Below are 21,133 nucleotides of genomic sequence, written 5' to 3' on the forward strand. Positions count from 1 at the left end.
ATTAATAAGTTTATTTTCGTTGTCTCAAGGTCTGCTGAACTCTGGATCCAGGCTGTGTCAATAGGGTAGTGTGATGCCTCCTGTACCTGTCTCTGCCTCCTACATTCCTTTTTATTTATTTTATTTCATTTTTTATAATAGAGACAGGGTCTTGCTGTGCTGCCCAGGCTGGTTTTTAACTCCTGGACTCAGGCAGTCTTTCTGCCTCGGCCTCCCAAAGTCCTGGGATTACAAGCATGAGCCACTGCACCTGGCCATGTCCTTTACCATCTTCAGAGGGCTTAGCTTGCAGTTTCAGCAGAAGGATAGACTCCCAGGAAGACTGAGAGAGAGATTTGGGGCCCAAGTTGATACTATCAAATACACTGAACTGGACTGTGTTCACCATGTCCTCATTCTAGAGAAATGAGAATTGCTAGTGAGGTTAGTGCCATTTTGTGTATCTTCTGTACCTTGACGTCCCTCAGAAATCTTGCCCCTTTTTCTAAGGATACGACATTTCCCTGTTTCTCTGGATATGAAATCTAGATCTTCAATTTTGAAACCAAATTTGAACTCTTGACTCTGGAACACCAATTTCTTCAGCAAGCTGTTCTCTGGAATCAATCCCAGGGTATGGCTTTTTCCATAAATGCCTTGATGAGAGTGCATAATTGAGAGCTGCTGTAGGTGGTACACCACCATCTGGCTTCTCTACTTTGAAACTCTGCATCAGGTCGATCTTGCCCATGGCTCTGGCTTGATTCTAAAGTCCCAGGTTCTGGTCTTTTCTGGAATCCATGCCTAGCTCTTCAATTCTGAAACCAAATCTGGATTTTGATTTTTAAAGCAAGTTTTTGTTTGGTAGCATAACCTGGGTAAGTTTTTTGATTGAAGGTAGTCATGAGGATTTTCAATTGATCTTCTATGAATTTGGTGCAACTGCGCCTATCATTTGTTGTCACCACCTTGTGTGAAGAGGTGTCTTCGACCATGCTGGAAGAGAGTCCTGGAGGCTGAGCTACTGTCGGGGAGGCAAGAATTACCATATAAATTTTAGAATCAACTTGTCAATTTCTATAAAAACCCAGGTAAGATTATGCTTGTGATTAGTTAAATCTATATATCAATATCAGTTTGGAGAACTCCATATTCAAAATATTGAGTATTAGATCCATGAAAATGGTATGTTTATTTATTTATTTAGCTATTTTTTATTTCTCTCAGCCATGTTCAATGTAGAATGTTCAATGTTCAATGTTCAATGTAGAGATATTGTGTGTATTTACAAATTAAATCCTAACAATTTTAATATTTTTATAGTATTGTCTGTTAAATTGTTTTTATTTAATTCCATTTTCAACTGTTTGCCACTAGTACATAAAATGCAATTGATTTTTATATACGTATTTTACATGGTCTGATCTTGTTAAATAAATTTATTAGTTTGACTTGTTTTGTAGATTCTCAAGAATTTTCCATGTAAACAATCATATCATCTTCAAATAAAAACATTATAGTTCTTAAACCTATGCTACACTAATGTTTTGTTATTTGCAGCAGTATGTAATCATTTCTAATCATGTGAGTAGCACTAGTGAAATTTTGACAATGAATGAATGCCAAACACAATGAAGTTAGCTACAACATTATTTATAGTTCCTAAACGTGTTTTCAACTAAATATTCAACAATAGAGGATTAGGTCAGTAAATTTAGGGTACATAAACTTATGATGAAATATCATGGAGCTATTTAAAATCTCATTTTTGTATAGCCTTTAAGGGTATAGGAAAATTCTGATGTATCATGTGGAAAAAGCACTCAAGATACCAAATCAGAATACACTAAGTCATTCTGTGTTAAAAAAAGAATTTCATAGTCTTGGTGTTTTAACACAGCAAAAGTTTATGATTCATAGGGATCAGCAGTCACTATGGATTCTCAACTGATTGTGTTCTACCATCTTGTGGCTCCAGCATTTGAGATATGTGGCCCTCTTAGTTAATGCTACAAAGAAAGAGAGACTGGAGAATAACCAGGTTATTCTAAGGCTCCAACAACATTCCTGGCTTGCCGTCCCTGAAAGGAAGTTTATCTTATGAGCTACCACTACCAACACACAGAGCACCTACACACCTACTATCAGAGTAAACCAACATGTTAATCAAATAATGGCCTGAGCTCCCAGACAGAGTTCATATCATTTAAGTGTGCTGTGCACACTAACCTGCTGATTCTCCATGTGGAGGAAGGAAGCGTATCAGAATTATGTAGATAGATTATGTTTCTTATTAATGTCTTTATCTAGACACATTTTACTGGAGAATGTCATACTTTTATTGGGAGTGGGGAAATAGGGCACTGGAAGAAAAAAAGGGAAACTGGGAATATATGTTTTGAAAACATTTTCCAAGTGACTATGTTATGTTACTCCTCAAACCACTGATCTCAACTTTTCTTCATAAAAATGAACAAAAATTAGCAGCTTGAAGAGGTGAATCAAGCAGAGTGCCAGAAAACAGGAATTTAAACACATTGAATTCATATTTGCAGTGATATTGGGAAAGAGATCATGCTTATAAAACAAGAGCAGACAGCCATGGGAAAGGGCAGTGCTAAGGAAAAAACAGATCTTGGAAAAACACATAATTTCCAAAAGAAAAAACAGCATAAATATCACAACGGATACTTCAGAAAAAGTCTTAGAAGTCAGACCAACTAATGTTATTCTCTTGGAATGCAAAACCAAAAGTCAGAGATGAGAATTACAAATGAAAAGATAAATTAATCAAGCAATTAATAGAAATAAAAGATAAAAACAATCAATAGAGCCATAATAATCAAAAGATAAAGATAATCAAGAATAGAGCCATATTAATCAAAAGATAAAGATAATCAAGAATAGAGCTAGGACTCAGTCAGTAGAATAGACATGCCAGGAGGAGAAACAGAAGATGAAGAAGAGAAAATTAAAGAAATTATCTGAGCTAATATGACTTCAATCGTATCACCACGTGAAACCTCGCCTGTTTTTGTTTTTTTTTTTTTTTTTAATCTAAGTTGAGGCCTAAAAGATGAAGGGCAGGAAACAATTTTGAAATGTAAGTCACAGCAGCTAATACAGTACTTGCTCCTTTAACTGGTCAAAAGCTTAAGCTGATCATCCTAGCTCTATTTTTCACCACCCTTTTCCTATTCCCCTTACCTTCTGCCAGCAACTCTGATGAATGAGATTCCTTCCTGGTGGAATGATGCCAGCCTTCATTTCCACAGGATCCAAGCTCTTGTTCGTCCTGTCTTTATTGGATTTCTGCAATTTTCCACCAATACAGTGAACCTTTGTCTACCAGACACAGTTTCATTTGCTTCTATTGCACGACAGCAACCTAATTTCCCCATAGCCATTGGGATTAATTACCCCAGTCAGTAGAGTGACTCCTCCACCTGTTAGTTTGGTGGTATGAGAAATAATGTGATTGGAGTTCAGTGTCAAGCCATAATTTTATTGATATATCACTGTGATCTCTAGCGGGAGTTTTCTTACCTTAGGCACCAGGCACTCCAACCCCATCAAACTCAAGGTCATAACAAGGGAAAGCCATTCTTCAGTGAATTGTTTGGTAAAATAGGAGAGAGACAACTCCCACATCCGACTTTACCTCCCAGACTCATGCATTCTGGCGATTGTGGTGGCCCTGCATACTGGCTGCTGATTAAAGGAATCTTCTACATCCTGTAGGGTAGCTCCCCGACCTTGCAGAATGTTGTCTCCCCACTGGTTCTTGTAATCAAACCTTTGCCATTTTATTAAGGCAGTTGCTTCCGGGTGATGGGGCACATTGTAAATCTCAAGGCTATACTTCTTTTGCTGTAGAACAACTGCTTTGCTGGAGACTATGTTGTGTGGGGTACCGTGGCAGCCAATAAGGCACCAATCATGATGCATGTGGAAGCACGATAGGCAAGAAAAGTACATCTATTAACAGCACAGACATTTATCCTGGTGAGGCCAAATTTGTTGCCCTCTCCATGATGGACGGAGCAATGGAATCAATGTGTCCTACGTGGCTGCTTGGTATACCCAGGGATTAGGGCCATACTTGCCATTGGCACATAGGGAACTCAGTGGTGTCAGGAACCAAATAAGCCTCGCTGGGGAAAGTCCAGGCTTCTTGACTCTAACCATGCCTTCAGGGAAACTTGGGATAAGAGCCTGAGCAAGCACTGGGGTGGTTGGGGAAAGAGGCTAACTAGCATCCACACTTAGTCATTATTGAGAGCTGGCACTGGAGTGGATGCCCTCTGGTGGGCATTTTTGTAAGAAATGATTGTCTTCTCTGTGCTCATTCTGAGAGACCCACCCACACATCTCTAGCCCAGGCTTCCCTATCACCAATTTTCCAATATTGATCTTTCCAAGTTTCTAGCCAGCCACTTACCTGTTAACCTCTGCCATTGACATAATGTTGAGTCTTACTCCTGCTCTTCTCTTCCAGGTGAAATAGGCAGCCATCTGACTGTACTACCCAAAGTCTGCCCAGATGAGGATTTCCCTTCACCACTCTTTGAAGGCCGCCCCTAGTGGATTTTACACCCTGAAAACCCCTCCATAAACTGGAGACTGGTGAGCAGGAAGGAATTCCCTATGAGGCCATCAGTGTGGGTAGAGGGAGAAGTAGTGAAGCGTAAGGAAGAGACACCTTGAGGGAGAGAGCTACATGCCCATGCCATTTATTTGTACCTTCTGTACCTGCTTGAGTCAGTCTCATTTAGATCTTTTCCATGTAACTACAGGTGCTGTGCCCACCTCTATGATCTGGTGACTTGGGTGCCACCCAGTTCATGATGGGAAGTTTTCCTTACCATGTACAATGAGCACACTGTCACTGAGGGAGTGCTCACACACGATGTTCTATGGGATATCAAAATAATCAAGATCCCTGTGCATTATATTATGACAAAGAAGCAGGGGAGTTGTCATGGTCTCAAGGGAAAACATGGGGAGACAAATTTCTTCTGGTTATCTTTTTCACTAGAAATTGAAGAAATGGCATTTGCTGTGTCAATAGTTGCATACCTGTAGCCAGTGGCTGTACTGATTTTCTCAGTAAATTACCACACCTGGAACCAAAGTTACAGTTGTCATCCTCACCTGATTAAGTATGTGATAATGCACAGTTATTCTCCAGACTTATCTGAGTTTTATACAGGCCCAACAAGCGAATTAAATGGCCACTATGGTAAGACCTAGCATCCCTGTCTTTCTCAGATCTTTGATGATGGCCTTCTACATGTTGGAACTGGACAAGTAAACCATGGGGGGTCTCACTAGACCCACTGAGAGATTAATTCAATTTCTAGGGCTTGACATCTGCTCTGAGATGACTCATAACCCTTGGAAAGTCTGGATATTTCTTTTTCCTTAGTGCATAGTAACCCTGTAAATAAATGCAGGGCCCTCTGGGGAAGGCCTGGAGATAGATGCACACTGTATATACATGTGGTTGCACTATAGAGTTCTTCCTCAAAGAATCCAGCCTACTCTGGTTCTGTGAACTGGCCTAGGTCTGGAAAGTGGGTAAGAGGTCATGGAATCCCATTACAGTGATTCCATGTATTGGGATTCGTTGTATTAGGATTCTGCTCACCAGAACCAGAAAATTTCTTTCTACATGAGTCAAGTACACTTGAGTAAGTCTACCCATCGATTTCTTTTTTTTTTTTTTTTTTTTTTTTTTTTTTTTTGAGACGGAGTCTCGCGCTGTGTCACCCAGGCTGGAGTGCAGTGGCGCGATCTCGGCTCACTGCAAGCTCCGCCTCCCGGGTTCACGCCATTCTCCTGCCTCAGCCTCCGAGTAGCTGGGACTACAGGCGCCCGCCACCACGCCCGGCTAGTTTTTTGTATTTTTAGTAGAGACGGGGTTTCACCATGTTAGCCAGGATGGTCTCGATCTCCTGACCTCGTGATCCACCCGCCTCGGCCTCCCAAAGTGCTGGGATTACAGGCTTGAGCCACCGCGCCCGGCCCATCGATTTCATTTCTAGGGACCCTACAGTTAAATTAGTCATAGATGCTGCGGGTCAAAATACTTCTATTGCCACAAAAGACACCCCTGCTAATTTTAGAAATTGTGTCTATGTTGTTGCTCATGGTTAAGGGCTTCCACTCTGCTCCTGGAGCTACTCCTGGTACCAATTACAATGTTAGTCTAAGCTTATCAAAAAATAGGTGGAAACTTCAGAAGGGTGAATGGGGAGAGTCTAAGGAAGGAACCCTTTGCAGAGGTGCAGTTGGGTTAAGGGAACCCAATAAGACATGGTGAAGCATCCCAGGCTCAAGAAAAGTGGAGAGCTGCCACCTGCACATCCCCTGAACCCCAAGGCCTGAAAGGCAAGGGGAGGGATGGTTTTCAGAAATGGTGGTGTGGGAGCATCTAGTAGAATCTGTGGTCTTTGGTAGAGAAATGAAGCTACTGATGAGTTACTAAGGAGGATGCCAGGAGAGCGTATTTGCTGAATTTCTCCCTCTTCCCCCACCCATACCCCTTTAGATTTCCTAAAGGCCCTTCCCATTGGCTGAACCCAACCAACAGCCAGAGGGCAAAGAAGCCACCCTTCCCACAAAGAGTGGGTTAGAAAAGGTGGACAGTGTGGATTTGAGAGTTGAACCAAGAAGAGCATCCAGAGCAGGTGCTTCATCTGCCCTGGATACAGCCCTAGATATGATTCAGCACCTGTTCAAGAGTAAACTATTAACAAACTATAGATTTAAAAAAATTTCCCTAACTGGAGCCAAATAATCTACCAGAAAACAATAGCAAGAATTATATCTATTGGTGGAACTTTAAAAGAATTCTCATTTAGAAGTATCAATTTGCATAAACTCTTAACAATGCATGTGCCCATTTATGTCTTCCAATAATTTATTCTAAAATAATAACACTCACAAAATTGATAGACATTTATGTTCATTGCAGGATTCTTCATGAATGAAAAAAAATGCTGGATGTGTTCAATAATTAAAGGTTAATTTAATAAAGTATAGCATAAACATACAGTGGAATGCTGTGTTAAAAAATTCTTTGTTTTTTTTCAGTTTTCAATTGGCCTTTCCTGTGCACCTAACTATAGATCAGGCATGATCAGTCACTTTTGTAAAGTTCTGTTTATTCTTCATTATTCTGTTTGGTTTAACAGCAGCCATTTGTTTTTCAATTTAAACACTTTTACGAAAGAGCTAGCCTTTTTAAGACATCATTATTGAGGCTGTAGCGTGTCCAAGATTATTAAGATATAATCTCTTCCCACAGGGAACTCCCAGCTAAAGAGGACAAATAAGATGCCTGTATAACACACAATGTAAGAACTGCTATAGAAAATGACAAAGGAGAGGACTCCAGAAACATGCAATGGGGAGGGCTTTCTTTTGTCTGAGGTTGTAAGGAAGGCTTCCTGGAGGAGGAGGTACCTGTTCCATGTCTCCATAATTAGGTATGATTTGACAGGTAGACATAAGCAAAGGACACCCAGATGGGGGAGCAGAATGTGTTGGAGAACAGGAAGTGGTGTGGCTTGGCAATATTGTTCTTCATTATAATTGTGGATTAATAGAATTTTATCGAATAGCCTGGGACCTTCACCATCATTGTTTCTATGAAAAATAAATGTTCTAGTTTTTTAGACAATACACTTTCAAGTGAAAACGTCTTTAGCAGTGAAGGTCTTTTTATATCATCTTTGAATCTTTTGTGAGCACAGTTTAAATCTGCCAATGATAATAATGCTGACTTCCTTTAACGCGCCACTTGCTGTTGGATTTCATGAGGTAATTTTTAAAGCAGGTGCCTCCTTATTGCGTATGTTGGAGATTTGGTCATGGAATGTATGTTTCTCCCTGGGATCATCCCTTTGGGGCCAATGGTTTTTTATCAGGAGCATGTCATTTTATTTGAGGTTTCTTATACGTGTTTAACAAGGCATTCAGTTGGAAATATATCTTGTAATTTTAATTGTCGATCACCACCCCTGGTAGGAGGGCCTTCCTCTTACCATATGGAATACAGATGTGAAGAGGATTGAAAGAGGGCAAATATAATGACCATCAATCAGGAATGTTCCAGGCTAAGGAAGAAGAGGAAATACCTGAGTGTTATCTAAATGGATGAATATGACAGCTGTTGGCCACAGGCTAGTTAGGATGTAAGAGCAGTAAAAATTGAGATGTGGAAACATGCTGGAATAAAAAGTCCTTTGGCAAGATTAATACACGGAACATGGCTTGTTCAAGGGAGGCACATATTTAGGTACTCTGCTGTCTTATTGTAAAAGGCTGCTTGAGGGGCATGAAGAAGTTCTTGAAGCAAAGCAGGTGCTACTTTTGCACAGCTGCGACCCTGAGTCTGCGAAGCAGAGGTCAGGGATGTGGCTGCCTCTTGCAATTCATCATCCCAGGTGTGCTCTGCTGCAGGTCTGCTTGCAGTTCTGTGTCCTGGGTCTTGATTGTGTCTTTTGACCACATTGCCCGGGACAGGTTGACCCTAGAGAGCATGACAGCAGTTTTCCGGAATATGATAAACGGAAAAGGGGCCAGACAGGCAGCTATCAGAGCTGGGAATAGTGCAACTGCTCCTTCAGTGCAGTTGGTAGGAAGAAGCCTGACTTGGTGCTCCATCGTTATGCAGCACCAAAAATGCAAACATATGCAGAGCCGGTGGTCGCAAGCATTTATCTTCAGCCACGTACATTCACTACATCCAGTCCTGCCACAGTGTCCTTGGGGTGCTCCAGTCAAAGTGGGATGGATTCCTGGAGTAAGCATGAAGTCTGGCCCTGTAGACCTGCCACCATCTGATCCCAGTGGGACTTGCAAACCTGCCTTCCCCTGGTTCTGACATCTGGCATATCTCATGTGCTATTAACAACTGAACTGCTTGCTCTTCCCCATGTTTCCTTCCTGCCTGCCTTGAATCATTCTATTCCCTTTGCCCTGGAAGCCATTCCAGTGACACTATGCCCTAGAATCCAAATCCTACCTTTCCCTCCTCAAATGTCCCCTCCTCCACAAAGCCTTCCATCTTTCCCAGCTGGGAGACAGCAGATGCCTCTTCAAGTCATCCCATCTCTTGGCTCTTTATGTGCATGGGTGTCAAATAATAATATCCTTTGTGTGGATTTGGCTCACCATAAGACCGATAGCTTCCCAAGGGCAAAGTACTCACCTGGTTTACAATCCCTTGCACAACGCCTGAGAAGTGTAGGTCCTAAATGTGTGGTTTAGGGTGCAATGATCTGTTTTTCTCCCCTAAAATATTTCCAACCTGTTATCCTCTTTAGGGCCCGTTTAGTGTCTTGTAACTGATTGTCACAGCTGACTTGTTGATTTGGCTAAGTTTTTGTGAACTTTAGAGCTCAACTAGCCATGAGGGGCAGGAAAGAAAGAATGCATTTACTGAACACCTACTTTGTGCCAGATCCTAATATGATATCATTGTCATACGCACTCTCCAAGAAAGATCTAAGCAACCCTTCGACTTTTATACATTCAAATTCCATACAACCTGTCCTTTAGTATGTTGACACCCTTAGCTGCCTCTTCTGTGTCCAGTTTATATGTTACCCAATGAACAGAAATTTGTGTTTATCATGTGATATCATTGCCACCAGCCAAAAGACCCTAAGCAGAGACCAGGTAGATACAAGGCTCTGGAGGTTGCCTTCTTTTCCTTGGCCTCCACAGGGTAGGGCCCATCTGGAATAAAAGACAGCTCTAAGCACCTCTTAGACACCAGATGCTCTGATAAGAAAGTGATGGAAGAGAGCAAATTCGAAGGAAGAGGCCAATGAAGGGAACACAAATAGTACAGCAAAGAGAATGCACCAACAGGCTGGAATTCTCAAGCTCATTGCATTTATAAGGGAAGTTCCATACCAATTATGCTGGCCCAATTTTGTCCTGGGCCTTGCCAACATCAGCTCCCTTTCTCCTCCCCAGTAGGTAGGGGAGGCAGGAAGCTTTGAAATGTGCTACCAGGACAACACAGTTTATCAAGTCTTTTATGAGTCATCTCTTGACACTTTGCTCTTGAACTCTACTTTGCTGCAATGCTGCAATGCTGCAATGCTGAGCATCCATCATATTCACTTTCTTCTTAGGCTTTGACTCTGCTGCTCTTCCTCCTAGAATATTCTTCCCCTCTTTACTCCCCCACTCTTACTCTCTTTTGTCAGGTTAAAATCTATTTGTGCTTCCCCTGTCAGCTGAAGCATTACTTCCTCCAGCAAGCCCACTGTCCTTCCTTAACTCTTATGTTGTCCTCATGGAAGGCCTTGTGACACTCCACTGAAACTACCTCTTCTGTCTCTGAATCTAGATCTCGCACTGCTTTAAGGCGGCTACTGTGTTTTAAGCACCACTTTATTTCTAGCACCCGGCATCTGCACACAAAAGGGACTCAAGGAATATTTGATGGGTGAATGAATTAATTAATGAATTTCTGCATTGTCCTGCATATTTTCAGTGAATGGTTTGCTGTGTGGTAATGGGAACTATTAGAGAAAGTTATTTGTGGACTCGCATGAGCAGGTTTTCGCATCTCTATGGGCCTTGCAACATGAACAAGTTCAATTTTCCTAAGTCTGCTTGCAAAATTCCTAGGACCTCAATGCTCAGGATGAAACTTTTGTTTTTGAGTAAGGCCCTCCAAAGATTCACCATCAACCTTGACTGATGAAGTATGTAACTCTACTTTGGCTTAATTGTTTAAAACAATGATATTTTCTGTTCTCTGCATGCACCTATCCTGAGCCCCAAATATGGGGTTACTCGTGGTCCCATGAAGTTTGTATGTTATAGAGCTGATGGGCACAAAGACACATTAGTCAACAGCTATAGAAGTGGAACTTCTAGGGGACAAGATTCTGGTTCACAGCCATTATGACTATTCCTGAGGCTCTGAGGAGTGAGTCATACTCCTTGGCTGGGTTCACTTCCAAGTGAGGAAATCAATGAACCCCTGTTCATGCTACCTCATGTGGGAGCACAGGCTCTGGTACCAGGGTGGCTCAGAGAGGCAAGGATACAGCCTGAGAACACCTCAACAGGAGCAGTAAGCCAATAGTACAAGCTGTTGTTTATTTTATTTTAAATAAAGATTAATTCCCCAAATTTCAGGTGCATCTTTGAGCAATCTGTGCATACAAGCTGCAAATATACTCATACATTCATATTTTGTATTTCATTCTCAAACCACAGTGAATAAATTTGGCAACTAAAGGATCCTACCCCCTCCCAATTGCCCTAAGTCTCCAAAAAAGCATTCAGTGTTAATGCATTTCTATTTTTTAAACATGTAGATGTTTTAGCATAATGGTAATTATAGAGTAATGATTTCTTCCTATTTCCTCTTAATGTTATCAGCATAAAAATAACATTTTTAAAACCATGATCTTTAAAAAGGCTCATTTTTATTATCAATTTAATGCATAATTATTAAACAAAAATTTTGGATAATGAGCAAAATTTGAAAGAGTTGCAAACATGAAATGCCTACATTTTGCAATGTTTTCTTCCAGGTGTTCCTGGGTAGGAAGTTTTTAAAATACAGCTGTAATCAAGCTCTAGGTGCAGTTTGTAGCCTTTGTTAAAAACTTAGCCTAGAAAATATTTTTGTTATAATACCATAATAATTATTATTTTTTTAGATGGAGTCTCACTTTGTTGCCCAGGCTGCAGTGCAGTGGCGCAATCTCGGCTCACTGCAACCTCCGCCCCCCGGGTTCAAGCAATTCTCCTACCTCAGCCTCCATAGTAGCTAGGACTATAGGTGCACGCCACTATGCCCCGCTGATTTTTTGTATTTTTAGTAGAGACAGGTTATCACCATGTTAGCCAGGACGGTCTCAATTTCCTGACCTTGTGATCCACCCACCTCAGCCTCCCAAAGTGCTGGGATTACAGGCATGAGCCACTGCACCTGGCTAATACCATAATTATTAGTTGGTTTTCACAGACATAATTTTTAATGGCCATGTAATATTCTATTGACTTAATGTTGGGCATTAAATTGTTGACAATCTGTCACTTTTCCAAGCATAACTACAATAAATATCTCCCTTCCTGTTTTCTTGTAATGACTTCCAATACCAACGTAGGTTGTCTTTAGTGATGATGACGGTTATTATCATTTGCTTTTGTTTGGGCCCCCAGTTCTGAGGCATCAGCTCTTTCTTCAGTGGATGGGATAGCTGCCCTTGAAGAACAGCAAACCTTTATTGAGCAACAGCTGGGTTGCAGTTACTGGGTGTTAGGGCCTTTTGAAATCTGAGGGGAAGTTTGCATTGAAATGCTAGGGCCCTTGGGACTGGACATGAGCCAGGCCTTGTACAATCTATGCTCAGTGGAGATGGCTGCCTCTTGGCAAAGGACAGTGCCTGGCCCACAGCTCCACTGTTGACTAAGGGCAACGATGGTGACTCTTAGTACTACACATCCTGCGCCATGGAAAGTTAATATTCAAACGTTCAGGAGCTTGAAGTTGATAAAGCCATATTGAAGTTTTAAAACATTTAAAAACCTTTTCAGAATGCAGTAGGACATAAATAATAAAACAAGCAAGCAAATTATCCCAGTGAATACTATGGACATATCCACCTTGCAGAATCTCTGAGGATAAGCAGCCTTTCATATGCTTACCCACTTGTTGATTTATGCCTATTGTTTTCATCATTGACTCTCTCATACTTAATTTCCTCCTGTTTTCAATCTGAATCAACCTGTTTATGTCTAAAAGCCAGTAGCCTCATTGTATTACACAAGCGAGAAAGGTCAGAGCTCAAGAGAGCTGCTGCATCTGGAGCAAAAGGGTATGAAGAAAGGAGTGGCTTGATAGAAAATGACCTTTTACTTTCAATTAAATTTGGCAAATAGAATACCCTCAAATTCACCCATAGTTCCAATTCCATAAAACAATCTCCCTTATATGTTTCCTTCTAGATTTCTTAACATGTAGATTATTTGTAACTAAAAATCATACTGTGCTATCATCCTGTTTTTCCTTATGCTTTCAGAGTTAATCTTCTTTTACTGTTTTCCATTCCAGTCTATAGACCAATGATTCTCAAAATGTGGTCCCTGGGCCAGGAGCATCAGGACCACTTGGGAACTTGTTAGAAATTGCAAACCCGTGGATCCCCTTCAGATCTACTGAACCAGAAGCTTTAGGGGCAGGGCCTATCCATCTGTTGATCAAGCCCTCCAGGTGATGTGATGAATTCAGTTTAAGAATCACAGCTGTAGGCTGTTGTATTAAGCACCTCCAATGTGCCAGACATTCTTTTAACCCTTGCTACCCAAAATGTGGTCCTTGGACCAGCAGCATAGTATCACCTGGGAGCTTATTAGAAATTCAGAAACTCAGGCCCTCCCCAGACCTGCTTAACCAAAATCTGCATTTTTTTTTTTTTTTTTTTTTTTTTTTTGAGATGGAGTTTTGCTCTTGTTGCCCAGGCTGGAGTGCAATGGTGCCATCTCGGCTCACTGCAACCTCTGCCTCCTGGGTTCAAGAGAGTCTTCTGCCTCAGCCTCCTGAGTAGCTGAGATTACAGGCACCCGCCACCACACTCAACTAATTTTTTTTTGTATTTTTAGTAGAAACGGGGTTTCACCATGTTGGCCAGGCTGGTCTTGAGCTCCTGACCTCAGGTGGTCTGCCCACCTGGGCATCCCAAAGTGCTGGGATTACAGGCGTGAGCCACCGCACCTGGCCCCAAATCTGCAATTTTTTTTTTTTTTTTAAGAGCAATATCAATCACCTGAATCTTGTTATAATTCGGATTCTAAATAGGTGAGTTTGGAGTATGGCCTGAGATTCTGCTCATTTCTAATGAGTGCTTAGACGATATGGATGCTGGTTGGTTTGCGGACTACACTAGGAATAATAAGTATGTATTGGGTGTTTTTAATACTTTTACAAAACACATCAACCTGAGGTTTTTAAAAAAAATACCAGGTGCTACACATAGCATCTTGTAAGTTATGTGCTTCCTTTTTAGATGAGGAAAAATGAAGCAGAGAGATGTACAGTGACTTCCCTGAGGTTGCACAGCTATTCCTGCTGGAGCCACGCACACAGACGGGTACGTCCCTCTTCACCTCTACAACCCGGCTTCTGCATGGTTTTGAATGTTGATTGAATTTAAAACACGTTCAAAGGTAATAACTTTTGGGTAACTAAAAAGCAAATCAAAATCCAATCTGCTGGTGCTACGATCTTCTATCCTCTTAACATGCTTAGCATTTTTATCTCTATTTCTTGAGGTTTGCTAATATTTTATCATACAATTACCACATTCTCTTTAAATATGTGAATCTAAAGCTATTAGATGTCTTATGAAGTGTGACTTTATCTTGAATGTAAAATTTTTCCAGAAGATTACATTTCCAGCTTTGCCCAGTGCTGCCAATTTCTCAAGGGGTAATAAACACACCTGAAACTGTTAATGGCGTAGGCATCTTTTCATTAGAATCAGCTGCTATATTTCTGTGTGGCTATAAAGCATACCATTTTTCTAAAGGGGGTGGTCAGAGGAAAATGCAGTTGTAGCTGCTTCTCAGTGTCTCATTCTGGAGTTAGCTTAATGTGCATGTGTTCGAAGGCTCCTGTCTGCTGTTGTGGTTTTGTGCAGAGCCTGGAGTAATGGATCCCGACCTGTTGGGAGGTGAGCCGGAGGAACAGCCAAAGTCCTGAAAGACCCACGTCATCACTGCTTTCTGTCCCGCTCTCTCAGCAGACACTCATTTTCTGAAAGGAATAGGTTTCATTACCTGTTACTGATGTGTCAGTCAGCTGCATGCAGCGTCTAACGCTATTACCAAGGGAGGGGAGTGGAAAAAAAGCCCCACTGCACTTTTAAATTACATTTCATGTTAAACGATCTCATTACTTCCAAAGTAAGATGAAATACAATATAATTTTAGCATATGTCTTGGCAGCCTCTTCCTTTTCGATAGGGTGTGTTGGCAGTCAGGGGATGATGGATAAGTGGAGAGAAAAAGAGGCCCAGCTTGCTTCGTGTCATCAAGAGCTCAGTCAATATTCAGTGATAAACATAAATAGATCACCTCGCCACCCCTGAGGCAGACTGGTGCATTTATCCGGATTGATAAGTGAGGGGGTTCACAATACAGGCAATTGCAACATCAAGCTGAAGGAATGCAGAGGAGGATTCTATCAGACGCAGTTGGCATCAATAACTCGCTGCTTTTCTGGGAAAGAGGCTGGTACATTCCTTCCTCAGAGCTTACTGCCTAGCAAAGGCCAACCCCTCCTCTAATGGGCATCAGACTCTGACCCACACACCATGTGTCTGTGCAAGTCTCAGTGGCCTGGACTTTTAAAAATAAGTTCTCTGGGTCTCATAGACACAGATCCTGTTGTTTTTCCTCAGAAAGGGGATGTGCATTTGCTGAGAATCTGCAATGAACACTTTTCTAGCATTATATCACCTGATTACCACCCAACTCAATTTACACTGTGCTGAGCAAGGCAGAAAGGTAGTATTTGCCTTTGTGCTCTAATTTGGACACTCTGGTTATTCACACTGATTCGCACCAAATAAGGCAACCACAATCTAAAGTCCTGCTTCAGGGAAGTTAGGAGACTGTCTTGTTGCTTTATCCTGTCCCTCTAGATTATGTTCTCTAACTGGAACTGGATTCTGAGCCACTAGGGCAAGCATTGTGTCCTAAGGCCTTCTGGTTTAGGTTTGTTTCTCACCCTCCAAACTACCACCCACCGCCGCCACCCCACATACTACGTGTATATACAGTGCCTTATCCGCAGTAAATACGTGAATATCTATTTAAATCTTCATAGAGAGTTCTGGTTATGTCGCTATTTATTCGACAATCTCGAATGGCTTCTCATGTTCTAAAGAATCAGGATCTAACTCCCTGACATGCCATGCCAATGCCTTGACGTGACCTCAATCCTATTTTTGCCACCTATTCCTTTCCCCTGTGAATGAGTCAAACTGAAAGACTCAGTGTTTCAAAAGCTTTGCAGTTTTCTCTTGTGATGACATTTCCCTCTGCAGGGAATTTTCTTTCTCCCATCTATTAAAATTCTTCCTGCTTTTCAAAGTCCAGTTCTGTTGCTGTCTTCTGCTTGAAGCCCTTCCCAAACCCCCAGTTTCCTCCAGAAGACTGTTGGCTACACAATTACTAACATAGATGCTTTGAGCCATTCCCATCCTGCTGCCCAACATGGCATTCTATCTGTGCTGTTTCAGCTGTTCTAAAGTCGCCAGAGAGCCACTCTACCCCTCTGAGGATAGAACGGGCACATTTGTGAAAGAAAAGCAGGCACAGTGCAGACGAATTACTTTCTGCAGTGAAGTGTTGAGGATTGGGGGGACTTGATGTGTTCTGAGTCCATTATGAAAAGAGGAGGTAGTAGAATTAAGTGGGGGCAGGAGGGTAAAGGTCTCATGTGACACAAGAGGACTTCTCCAGAGCCAACTGTGTGGAGGGCTCCTAGAAGTTGCAGAGCAGAGCACTCGAGAATATGACCATAGAGTGTGTCTGTTTTCTTGGCTTCTATGAAGTTTACTATGCCAAAAATATCATGTATTATGTTATAAATTATAATCAGACACTCATAACCCCACTGCCCAATTTAAAAAAATAGAGCATTACAGAAACTATTCATACTTTCTGCATATTTTCTCAATTCTCTCTCCCTGTCCACTCCAAAACCCTCCATCGCCTGTCCTGCCCCACCAAATAGAGTAACCAGTATTCTGAAATTTATTATTCCATTGCGCTCATTATAGTTTTATCACATAAGTATATGTGTTTAATATCTTTTTTTCTTGTTTTGTATTTTGTATAAAATGGCATCATATGGCTTATATATTTTTTAACTCAGATCATACTTTATAGATTCATCTGTGTTCATGTGTGTAGCTATAATTCATTTATTTGTATCTCTACATAGTATTCTCTTTGAGTACATGACAATTATCTGCTCATTCTCTTATTGATGGGTACTTGGGTTATTCCCACCTTGCCATTATGAACACTGCTACTACTTAATATTCTTTGACACATCTACCTGGTCATAAGTGCAAGAGTCAATACCATACCTGGATTTATATTTTTATGTGGCATAATGCAGGGATGAATTCAATCTTTTTCTCAGATTAAAAATAAATCCTAACACTATTTATTAAATAATTCATTCTTTCCCCAGAGATATGTCCAATTTGATAAATGTGTGGGTCTGTTTCTTAGCTTTTAATTGGTTTATTTTCCATCCACTCACTAAAATCACTGTCCTAATTATGATTTATTTATGGTAAGTCTTGATATCTAGTAGTGAAGTCTATTCAGTTCCTCAGGAGTATCTTGGTTACTCCTGGTCTTTTGCTTTTTTACATCCATTTAAAATTTGGCATGTCAGAGGAATGATGGAACAAAAGGAACTAGATTTACTCTTCTATCTTAATACTTGAACATGGGTCACAGTAAAAATGTAATGATAGTTCTCAGGTATTTGGAGAATAGAGATCATGGTACAGGGATCCCTGAGAGCAAGGAGAAAAACTAGGTGAGCACTTAAAGTGCCACCATTTTCAGGCCAAAACACAAGGAAGGGTAATCCAGAGTCCATCAGCCTGGCTCAATTGATGTTCAGAAAAGTTAAGGTAGCTAGAATTTATGGAGGAAAATACTAGAAAGGCAACTGGAAAGAGAGAGCGCTCCAAAGACCTTCTGATGTGTCCCCTGGAGTCTTTGAGCGCTGATCTGAAACACGTGGAGAAACTACTGGGATTGGGGGAAAAAACCACCAGAAAGGAGGAGGAAGAAAAATTTCCATAGCTCACATGAAGCCAAGGACTGTTTTCATTGCCATCAGTTAGTGGAAAGACTTCCTAACAGACATGGCATTGGCGAGCATCATAAAAGAATAGTGCCTCATGAGTGGGGTCATATTAGCCCTAGTTGAAAAGCTGTTCTGGATCTGCCATAACAAAGCTTACAGACAAAATGTGAGTGGATAAAACTGATTACAAATAACTTCACTGCATCCCCAAAATGGCAGAACATTTAAAAGAATGCCACAAAATCTAGTCCCCAAAGTAAAAAAGTCATAATGTCTGGCATCCAGTGAAAAGTAACCAAGCATGAAATATGACTTGTGCCCAGAAGAGAATTCAGTCTCAACCAATAGAAACAGACCCAGAATTGACACAGATGATAGAATCAGTAGACAAACATATCGAAACAGTTATTAGAAATATGGCCGGGCACGGTGGCTCACGCCTGTAATCCCAGCACTTTGGGAGGCCGAGGTGGGCAGATTACTTGAGGTCAGGAGTTTGAGACCAGCCTGGCCAACATAGTGAAACCTCGTCTCTACTAAAAATACAAAAAACTAGCCGGGCATGGTGGTGGGTGCCTGTAATGGCAGCTACTCGGGAGGCAGAGGCAAGAGAATCGCTTGAATCCAGGAGATGGAGGTTGCAGTGAGCCAAGACTGCACCATTGCACTCCAGCCTGGGCGACAGTGCGAGACTCCATCTCAAAAAAAAAAACAAAAAAACAAAAAAACAAAAAACAAAAAAACCTCATAGGCTCAAGAAGATATGGGAAAGTGCCCATATGCTAAGGAGAGAAATAGAAGATATAAAACAGACCCAAATTGAAAGATAAATGCAACAACTGAAATAAAAAATATCCTGGATGGGATTAGCGGAAGATTAGATACAGAAGAGGAAAAGTTGGTGAATCTATAGCAATAAAAACTACCCAAAATAAAAGACAAAATAAAGACTAAAAACAATGAATGAAGAGCATCAGGGAACTATGGAACAATGTCGAGTAGCATAAACGCATGTAATTTGAATACCAGAAAAGGAGTGGGGAGAAAAAAATGTTTGAAACAATAACTTCAGAACATTTTTCAAACAAATACTGGAAACAGACCAAAGCAGCTCAATGGAAGCCAAGCAGGAGACACATGAAGAAAACAAATGCCAGAGCATGTCATAACCCAGTGGCCAAAAATAATCAAACAGAGAAAATTTTAAAAGCAGTCAGGAAAAAAGACATACACAGAGGAACACAACTAAGAATTGCAGCAGACTTATCAGAAACAATGAAAGCCAGAATGCAGTGGAGTGACATTTTGGAGTATTGAAAGAAAAATTGAAAACTCAACCTAGAATTCTATAGCCAGAAAAAACATTCAGTAATTAAGGCAAGATTGAGACCTTTCAGACAGAAAAAAGCTACATGAATTAACTGCCAGCAGAATCGCAATACAGAAATGCTACGTTATTCAGACTGTGAAACTTGAAAATCTGAGACAGGTCTCAGTTAATTTAGAAAGTTTATTTTGCCGAAGTTGAGGATACCCACCTGTAACACGGCCTCAGGAAGTCCTGACGACATGTGCCCAAGGTGGTAGAGGCACAGTTTGGTTTTATACATTTTAGGGAGACATGAGACATCAATCAATGTATGTAAGAAGTACATTGGTTCTGTCCAGAAAGGCGGGGACAACTTGAAGCGGGGAGGGGGCTTCCAGGTCACAGGAAGGTGAAAGCCAAATAGTTGCATTCTTTTGAGTTTCTGATAAGCCTTTCCAAAGGAGGCAATCAGATACGCATCTATCTCAGTGAGCAGAGGGATGACTTTGAATAGAATGGGAGACAGGTTTGCCCTGAGCAGTTCCCAGCTTCGCTTTTCCCTTTAGCTTAGTAATTTTGGGGCCCCAAGATTTTCCTTTCACAAGACAGAAGGAAAATGATGCTGGATGCATATTGGGATATATACAAATAAATGAAGAGAACTAGAAATGATTAATATGGGTGAAAATGTAATATTTTCTTTTCCTAACATAAAAATTTTAAAAATTATTTAAAGCAGGAATGATAATATGTCTATAGCTTATATAAAATTAAAATGCATCATAGTAGCTGCACAAATGCCGAGAGGAGGAAATGGGAGAATATTTTTGTAATGTTTCATACTATATGTGAAATGATATAGTATTATTTGTAAGAAACTTTTGTAAATTGAAGGATGTATATTATAAATACTATGTGTACCAGTAAAAAAAATTACAACTAATGATTCTGTTATGGAAATATAAAAATATTCCTTTTGTATGAAAAGTCAGAGAAAGGGTGGGGGAGAAGAAACTATGGGGGTGCAAATAGAAAACAACTTTGAAGATGGTAGACTTAAGCAATATTGATAATCACGGTATGGCCTAAGCAACCAAATTAAAGACAGGGGAATGGGAAGTTGCTGTTTAATATGTATAGAGCTTCTGTTTATTATTATTAAATGGTGGTAAGATATGCATAATTTACAATTTACCATCAGAACAATTTCTAATCATACAGTTTAATGGTGTTAAGTACATTTACACTTCTGTACAGTCAATCATCAGAACTCTTAATTTTACAAAACTGAAACTCTGCTCTTGAACAACACATCCCCATTCCTTATCCCTCTTCCCCAAGCCCTGGCAGTCACCATTCTATTTTCTGTCTCTGTGAATTTGACTATTCTAGGTATCCCACATAAATAGAATCATACAGCATTCATCTTCTCATGACTTCTTATTTCATTTAGTAGAACCAACGGTCATCCATGTTGTAGCATGTGTCAGAATTTCCTTTTTTTGTATGATATAATCTCACTCTGTCATTCAGGCTGGAGTGCAGTGGTGACATCTCCGCTCCCCGCCTCAGCCTCTGTAGTACCTAGGACTACAGGCACCTGCCACCACACCTGGCTAATTTTTGTATTTTTAGTAGAGATGGGGTTTCACCACGTTGGCCAGGCTGGTCTCCAACTCCTGACCTCAGGTGATCTACCTGCCTCAGCCTCCCAAAGTACTGGTATTACAGGCGTGAGCTATGGTGCCCAGCCAACAATTTTATTCCTTTTCAAGGCTGAATAGTATTTCATTTCATGTGTATACAACACTTCGTTTACCCATCTGTCAATGGACACTTGGATTGCTTCCACATTTGTCTATTGTAAATAATTCTGACATTATCTATTGTAAATCTGACAAACACACTCTGCTCTTAGCTTTAAAATGTTCTTTATTCTTATGTGAGTTTAATTTGCTATT

At 40.8% G+C, this 21,133-nt stretch overlaps 1 pseudogene; it reads right to left on the bottom strand.

Annotated features, from left to right (window-relative positions):
- Window positions 1–381: 381 nt before the first annotated feature.
- Window positions 382–1,020, bottom strand: LOC126959085 (double homeobox protein A-like; annotated as a pseudogene).
- Window positions 1,021–21,133: the final 20,113 nt, after the last annotated feature.

Source organism: Macaca thibetana, chromosome 7 (genome assembly GCF_024542745.1).
Source record: "Macaca thibetana thibetana isolate TM-01 chromosome 7, ASM2454274v1, whole genome shotgun sequence".
In the NCBI taxonomy this organism is placed as follows: domain Eukaryota; kingdom Metazoa; phylum Chordata; class Mammalia; order Primates; family Cercopithecidae; genus Macaca; species Macaca thibetana.